Source organism: Nannospalax galili, unplaced genomic scaffold, assembly GCF_000622305.1.
Source record: "Nannospalax galili isolate Female #2095 unplaced genomic scaffold, S.galili_v1.0 scaffold172, whole genome shotgun sequence".
Taxonomy (NCBI): Eukaryota; Metazoa; Chordata; class Mammalia; order Rodentia; family Spalacidae; genus Nannospalax; species Nannospalax galili.
Genome location: NW_008331824.1, coordinates 171,369 through 179,630, shown reverse-complemented (window position 1 = coordinate 179,630; position 8,262 = coordinate 171,369). Strand labels below are relative to the sequence as shown.

General features: G+C 46.7%; 1 pseudogene; it reads left to right on the top strand.

The window, feature by feature from the left end:
- The first annotated feature begins 6,770 nt into the window (after positions 1-6,770).
- LOC115069236 lies at positions 6,771-6,870 on the top strand (annotated as a pseudogene).
- Positions 6,871-8,262: the final 1,392 nt, after the last annotated feature.

Below are 8,262 nucleotides of genomic sequence, written 5' to 3'. Positions count from 1 at the left end.
GGCCTTGAACTCAGAGATCTGCCTGCCTCTGCCTCCCAAGTGCTGGGATTAAAGGCATGAGCTACCATACCCCGCTGCCTCCCTCTTTTCTTGAATCTGGCAACACAGGACTCACATCTTCATAGGTTAACAGGGGAGAAAGATAAGCAGAGGGCTTCCCTTGGCCCCACATAGGATCCCTCCTAGCCATCCACAAGCATCTACCTCCCTCCCTCCCAATCTAAAAGTCTCATGCATCCCAGGCTGACCTTGGAACCACTACTTCGAACTTTTGATCCTCCAGTCTCTACCTTCTGAGTGCTGGGATCACAGTGTGCCCCACCACACCTGGTTTTAGTTATATTTTTGAGAAAGGGCTTTGCTATATAGCCTAGACTGGACTCAAACTCACAATCTGCCTGTCTCAGCCTCCTGAGCTGGGAATATAGGTGTGCACCATCATACCGAACAGAGTCCCTTATTTTATGTTTTTGTTTTTGTTTTTTTTTAATCTTTTTGAGACAGGGTCTCCCTGTAGCCCCAGCTGGCCTGGAACTCACTATGTAGACCAGGCTGGCCTTGAACTCACAGAGATCCAGCAGCCTCTGCCACCCGAGTACTGGGATTAAAGGCTTGTGCTACCACATCTGGCAGAGTCCCTTCTTTTAGATGACAAAACAGACCCACCACAGCAAAGGGGCTTGCTTTGAGAGACTCTGGAGTCCCCAACTCTACTCTCTTCCCACACCCTACTGCCCAGAACACAGCTTTCTGTCATGACTACATACCAGCACACATGGACAGGAGTGAGTGTGGGCTTAAAGACCCCACAGAAATGTATGAGTCACTGATCATTTTAAACTGAGCACAGTGGCACAGGCCTAAAAGAGGAGGAAACAGGAGCATCAGAAGTTCAAGACCATCTTTTGCTGCACAACAGACTTGAAGCCAGCATGGCATATGAGACCCTGTCTCAAAACAAAAAGCTCCACATCACTCTTTTTTTTTTTTGCGACAGGGTCTTCCTATAGCCCCAGGAGGCCTAGTACTATGTAGACCAGGCTGGCCTCAAATCCACGGATATCCACCTGCCTCTGCCTCCTAAATGCTGGGATTAAAGGCGTGTACCACCATAGCTGGCCCCACCCACATCACTTTTAAGGCTAAAACACTTCAAAGCTGAGGTTTCTGCTGTCCTCGGTCATGTGTTCAGCCCATTCCATTCTGGGCTTTCTTGTGTTTAAGGAAATACTCCATCCAGATGCATGTTTGTTCTGACTCGGCCGTGGTTTCACTTTCTAAATCACTCACCGTGACTTGGTAAAACGTTGAGAAATGAGTACAAAGGAAACTCTGGAGAGTAGGGTGGAGGGAGTAAGAAATGGCTGGTTTCTGAGAAAGCCGCCCCGGAGTAACAGTAATTAATAACATGGCGCCGGAGTCAGGGCGTCCCAATGTTAATTAAGGAGCTTCCTGCTCGCTGACTTACTCTCTAGGGCCCCCTGGAGGCGCTCACTGGATTTAATTACTCCGAGGCTGTTCTCTCCTGCAGCCAGATCACCTACTGATGGCAACTGGAATTTTGTCCTGGTCTCTAGAGAATCAGAAAACAACAACCCAGCAACAACCTCGTCTAGATCACTGGACTGGCTCCAGTAAAACATTGATCTCTACATCAGAAAGTTCTAGACACATCTCAGATGAAACTTTTGTAGCCCAGGTCAGGGCTTCTTGTGTAGGGAGAGTGGGGACTAGAGAGAGTACAGTGTCTAGATGGACACCTTTACCCTCCTGGGCTACAGGAAATAAAGAGCCGGAGCCACAAAGACTTGGGAGAACTTGGGAGAGGAGCTGAGTAAATGATCTGTCAAGGGTGCTGACCCAGCACTTTAAAGCAAGTACCTTTTCCCCAGCTCACTAGCCCACTACCATTTGCCCAGGGTCTTTCTCATTCTTTTTTTAATTGTTTACTTATTTTATGTGTATGAGTGCATTACCTAATGAAAGTGCACCCATGTTGTGCGATGCTCGAGGAAGCCAGAAGAGGGCCTCAGTTTCCCTGGAACTGGAGTTACTGACGGATGTTAGCCACCAAGTGGGTGCTGGGAACCGAACCCGGGTCCCCTGCAAGAGCAGCCAGTGCTCTTAACTGCTGAGCCACCTCTCCAGCCCTCTTTCTAGGTCTTAATAAATTGTCTCTATTTCTATTAATTGCTATGGAGCCTTTGTGCAATTCTTTGAAAACCTAGAAATTTCAGCAAGTATTCTGGAGAATCTTAGTGGTGTCTATAACGGCCTCACAATTTTCTAAAGACTTATTTTATCTTTATGTGTGCGTGTGTGTGTGTGTGTGTGTGTGTGTGTGTGTGTGTGTAGGTGGAAGAGGGTTAACTCCTGGAGAGTTGGAGTTACAGAAGTTACAGACAGCTGTGAGCTACCAGGTATGGGTGCTGGGAACCAAACTTGGATCCTGCCAGAGTACCAAGTGCTCTTAGCCACTGAGCCACCTCTCCAGCCCCATTCTTATTTTTTGTTTGTTTGTTTTTTCTGAGGCAGGGTCTTCCTGTAGTTCCAGCTGGCCTGTAACTCAGTATATCAACCAGGCTGGACTCGATCTCACAGAGAGCTACCTGTCTCTGCCTCCTAAGTGCTGGGATTAAAAGCATGTGCCACCATGCCCAGCCCATTCTCTTTAAAAATTTTTTGAATTATTTTTACTTTATGTGTATGAGTGTGTTGCCTGCATGTATGTGAGTGCACCTGTGTTGTGCAATGCCCACAGAGGTCAGAAGAGGGTGTCCGATCCCCTGGAACTGGAGTGACGGACAGCTGTTAGCCCCCATGTGGCTTCTGGGAATCAAATCCTGACCCTCAGCAAGAGCAACCAGTGCTCCTAACTGCTGAGCCATCTTTCCAGACCCCATGCTCACACTTTTTAAACAAGTCCCCCAGGTATGTTGTTAAAGTGCACTCTGCATGGGCAACTCTGGGATTCTGAATTTTTCCCCAGCCCTCAGGTGTTGCAGATGCTGCTGCTCTGAGGACTGCAACTGGGGTCGTAAGTCCAATGGTAGGTCACTGGCGCTCAAGCTCCCCAGGGGACTTGTAAGAATTACTGATGAACTGATGCCTGGGTGTTAGGGTTGGATTAGTGAACAAGGTGGAGTATTAGGATTGTTCAGCACTTCCAAAAGGTTTCTGATATGAAGTAAGGTCTGAGATGCACTTTGTTAGCCTGGGGTAACAGTGCCCAGCCTTGGAGCACACACACAAAGTCAGAGCGGCTACAGCTCAGTTGTAGAGTTCCTGCTTGTCATGCAGGCAGTCCTGGGCTCTATTGTCAGTAGTCACATAAACCAGGCATGGCGGCACAACTGTAATTCCAGCACTGGGGAAGTGGAGGCAGGAGTTCGAGGTCATCCTGAATCACATAGTGAATTTGAGACCAACCTGAGCTACATGAGACCCTGTCTGAAACAAAGTCAAGAAGAGAGTTTAAAACCTGACAGCTAACCCTGTCCTCCCACACCTGTGGACACGGCCTAACAATCTGCATTTCTTCTTTACCAAGTGCTGCTGAAGTTGCCAGTGTGGGGGGGCTCACTTTGAAAACCACTTCCTGTGCCTGGGGATGGGGGACAGTCACAGAGTGCAGGTGCATCACAGTGTTACTCAAGCAAATACTTCAGAAGGAACAAACTGCCAGTGTCCTGAAACCATTTGACTGTCTTCATGCCACCTGCAGAGGACTGGCCTCCGTGGTAACCAGCAGGTGGCCTCTGCAAGACTTGACTGCACAAGACTGATGTATGTACCCCATGTGGACAGCTGTGCCCCAGTAGAACAGAGGGCAGAGGCCTTCTCCCCAGAGGGCCAACTCAGGAGGACAGTAGATGATCCACCTTTGCAGAGAGAAAGCTTCACTACTTACTAAATGAGCAAAGGGTGGGGACTGAGTGGCAACCAGCCCTAGGGACATGAAATATTCAGGAGGAGGAGCTCTCTTTTAAGAAACCAGGATGCTCCCTGTCAGGACAAGTTCTAAGAACACTGATCTTTATTCCAAAGAGTTATTTCCTGAGTCATTGTAATGTTTTCTCCGGTTTTACTACAGTTAAAAGGAGGCCTGGGTGTAGTGGTGCCTTTAATTCCAGTGTTCCGGAGGCAGAGGCAGGTGGATCTCTGAGTTTGAGGCTGGCCTGGTCTACATAGAGAATTCCAGGTCAGCTGAAGCTATAGGGAGACCCTGTCTCAAAAAAACCAAAAAAAGCAGGTGGGGGCTGGGGCTGAGAGGTGGCTCAGCAGTTAAGAGCACTGGCTACTTTTGCAGAGGTTTGGTTCCTGGCACCCACATGACAACTAACAACCATCTGTTACTCCGGTTCCAGGGGCGCTCATGCCCTCTTCTGGTCTCCCTGGACATTGCACACATGGGTGCACTTATTTACATGAAAGCAATACACAGTGTTAAAATTCGGTGGGATGAGAAGGTGGAGCGCTAAAGGAGTAGAAACGGAAACTGACCTCAACAGATACAGAAAGCTCTATTAGCTAAGAGAGGCAAGCAGCCTTCCCTCAGGAAAGGAGGTTGCACAGCAGGCTTCAGGAAGGTCTGGAATATATAGGTATATCCAGAAAGTTCCAGAAAGAGAGTCATGCCTTCCTGGGTGCCATGTCTTACTCCTTCCTGGGATCTGGGAAGGAGAGAAAGGGAGTTCTAATAGGGAGTTTGATAAGGAACCAGATCTACAGAAAGGCTGAGAAGGAACCAGATGTCTTTTGCTAGGAGCTATGTGTTCTGAGACAGATGTCTCTTCCTCCTGGAGTGAAGAGGTAGGGAGGGAGAATGATGTTTGTTCGGTCACTTGTCAGGCTGATTTTTCTTCATTCTAGACCTTGAAAACATAAAAAAGAAAGGAGTTGGGGAGCTGTCCTTTCTCAACTGAGGAGTTCTTTGGTGGCATGGAGCAAGAACATAGTCTTAATTTGGTCTCAGGTAGTGACTTGGACAGTCATACAGGCTGCTCAGTTAGGAAAATCTGTAAGAATCTTTGGAGAAGTCAACAGTTGATTAAGCATAGTACAATGGTCTCATTACTTGGGAGTCACTATGGGTTTAGTGGAGGGAAGAGGGAAGGGGGAGATGAGCTGGTCAGTCCAGTTCTCATTCCAGGTGTCCAGGTCCATTGAGGTTCTGATCATGTCCTCAGTATGTCTTCCAGGAACAGAGTGTTACTTCAGGAAAAAGAGAGAGGTGTGGAAAAAGCCCAGGCCCTCTTATTGGTATCCTCAGCTTCTGGCTGTGGTGGAACTAGAGACCTCTTTGGATTGGATAGTTCTGCCATCCCTAGCCTCAGGTAGGGATAAGTTTACTGGCAGATCCAAGGGAATTTCCACTTCTCAGCCGAGAAAGAAACTTGTCATTTTTCTTTTAGGGTCTTCACCCTAAGACTGCCTAGCCAAGTTCTACCTCCTGCTCTCATCACTCCTCCCTCTGAAGAGGTCACCCTGATTGTCCACAGGGAAGTGGGGCACCGACCACTCTTCTTCCATGCCAAATAGGGGCACAGAGTGTGGCAATCAGGGTACCCCTTCAGTGGGCCTATCTAAAAGATCCCAAAAGTGCATGACTGTTAGCTATAGAGAGAAGAAAGTCCTTGACTGATGTCTATGAGAAGACATGAAGGAGAAGTAAAGGCAAAAATAGCATTACAAATTCTAGGCAGGGAACGAGGAAACATCACAACAGGGTAAATTCTGAATGCCCAAATCAAAGTCTATTAGAATTTCTTGATGAGGGCTTCCTTATCTATTGGGTTCCTCCTCATTTTTCTTTTGGCTGGTACAATCGGATGAATTCAGGATCTGCCTTCAGGCCCTTTGATAGCTGCTGGAGTGGCTAGAGTCACAGTGGGAATTGCCTCCCAAATGACTGCTCAAGAGGGAAAGAAAAGAAATTTAGCCATCATTTAATTTTTTGGTTAAAGCAATAGTGGGCCTGCTTCCATAATTTTAAAACTTTCCTTGACTCTCCGACTCACTTGTCAGGCCGATTTTCCTTCACAGATAACATTTAAATAAAGAAATACAAATTATTTTAAAAAAACAGGGCATGGTGGCGCATGCCTTTAGTCCCAGCACTCTGGAGGCAGAGGCAGGCGGATCTCTGTGAGTTCAAGGCCAGCCTGGTCTACATAGTGAGTTCCAGGACAGCTGGGCCTACAGGGAGACCCTGTCTCAAAAAGACCAAAAAAAAAAAAAAAAAAAAAAAAAAAAACAGGAGGAGAAGGAGGCAGGTTTGGTGGCATGTTCCTACAGTACCATTTATTCGGGAGGCTGAGGAAGCAGGAACCCTTGAGTACAGGATCCTTTGAACCAGGAGTTTGAGGCCAGCCTGGGCAATACAGTGACTTCCTGTGAGAGGATGAGGGAGAAGAAGAGAGAGAAGAAAAATCAAGGAAGGAAGTGAGGGAGGGAGGAAAAGAAGGAAAGGAGAGAAAGAACCATGCTACCAGTTTACACTAAGCTTGAAGATGGAGTAGAGTTGAGACCAGCAGTCTATAAAAACACTCATTTCCTGGGGCTAGAGAGATGGCTCAGTGGTTAAGAGCACTGATTGCTCTTGCAGAGGACCCGGGTTCGAGTCCCAGCACCCACATGGCAGCTGTGAACCATCCTTAACTCCAATTCCAGGGGAATCCAACGCCCTCTTCTCACCTCCGCAGCATTGCAGGACATGGTGCTCTCACATACATGCAGGCAATACACTCATACACATAAAATAAAAAAAAATATTTAAAAAAAAACACATATCCTAAAATTGGAATGATCACAGAGATTATCATGGCCCCTGTGTAAGGATGACATGCATTTGTGAAACTCCACATTTTAAGCTCTAATCCTTGTTATACTCATTTTTATCTTTCTCTACGACATTGCCTTTTTACCTATTTTTAATTTCTTTCAGGGGCATCTTCATAACCTTTAGCCTGAATTCGAAGGCAATGTTAATCCTCAGCAGAAAATAGCCCTTGAACTGTGAGAAGGGACCTTCCATTTATGAAGGACCTATAGGCGTCAGGCATTCCACATACCTCTTCCCATTCTCTAGCTCATGCATTGTGCTAGAAAGTTCTGTGATCACTGGGACCATACCATGTGATGTCTCTTCCAGAAAGTTTGCAAGCATTTTTATTTTGAGGGGTGGGGGATAATGAGGATGAAACCTGAACATATACTCTACCCCCTAAGCCACAACCCCCAGCTCCTGTAAACATATTTTTAAAACCAAATATTCTACTCAGATAAAGCATTCCTGCAGAGAAAATGACACACAGATTCAGCCTGTAGGGCTGAGAAGTGGGTGGGCCATTAAGTCAGAAACTTGGGCCATTAAGCCCAAGAAACTTCCTGGGTATCTCACGCTGGACATTCAAACTCCTGCAGAGACCTGGTTATTTAAGTATACCACAAACAGAATTTTAGCAATTGCTTCTAAATGGCTTTTCCAGGCCTGTAGGGGTCCCAGGCTGAGTTGATATATGGTAAGTCTAATTTTTGCCTGCTGATGGAGCTTTTTAAATATTGCATCTTGTTTTTTTGTGTTTTGTTATATGCAGACTACGCTATTATATCGCAAAGCGGGGCCATGTATTACATAAATGATCCAGTTTTTTTCTCTCCAAAATTGCATGTCAAACACTGACCTGGAAAATAAATATGTTCAGATTTGGAGAGATGGCTGAGCAGGTAAGAGTGCTTGCTGTGCAAGCATAAAGACCTGAGTTCAGATTCCAGCACCCACATTAAGAACGTAAAGCTGGATGTGGCTGTGTGTGGGCCTGTGGCCTTGGTGCTGTGTGGGGTGGAGACAGGAGGATCCCTGGGGCATACTGGCTGCCAGCCTTCCTCCAGATTCGATGAGAGACCTGTCTCAAAAGAATAGAGAGTGATAGAGCAGGACACCTGATTTCCTCTGACCTCTGACCTCTGCACAAGCACAGGTGCACCTACTGCTCTCTACACTTGTATATACATCACTCATACATACATCACACGCACACACAAAACTGTTTAATCAGTATGTTCATTTACATACTAAATAGGTTTCTAGGCTCTATATATGTCAAGCTGTGGGTTCACCGTATTGACCTAAACAGACATAGTCTTTCCCTCAGAGTTTCGGAGTTGGGGCAGGACAGAGGCTAGAAGCTAGCGTGCAACACCAGGCTGTATACTGACCCATCTCCTTTCCTGTGTTTACAGACCCAAGGTACAGATCTG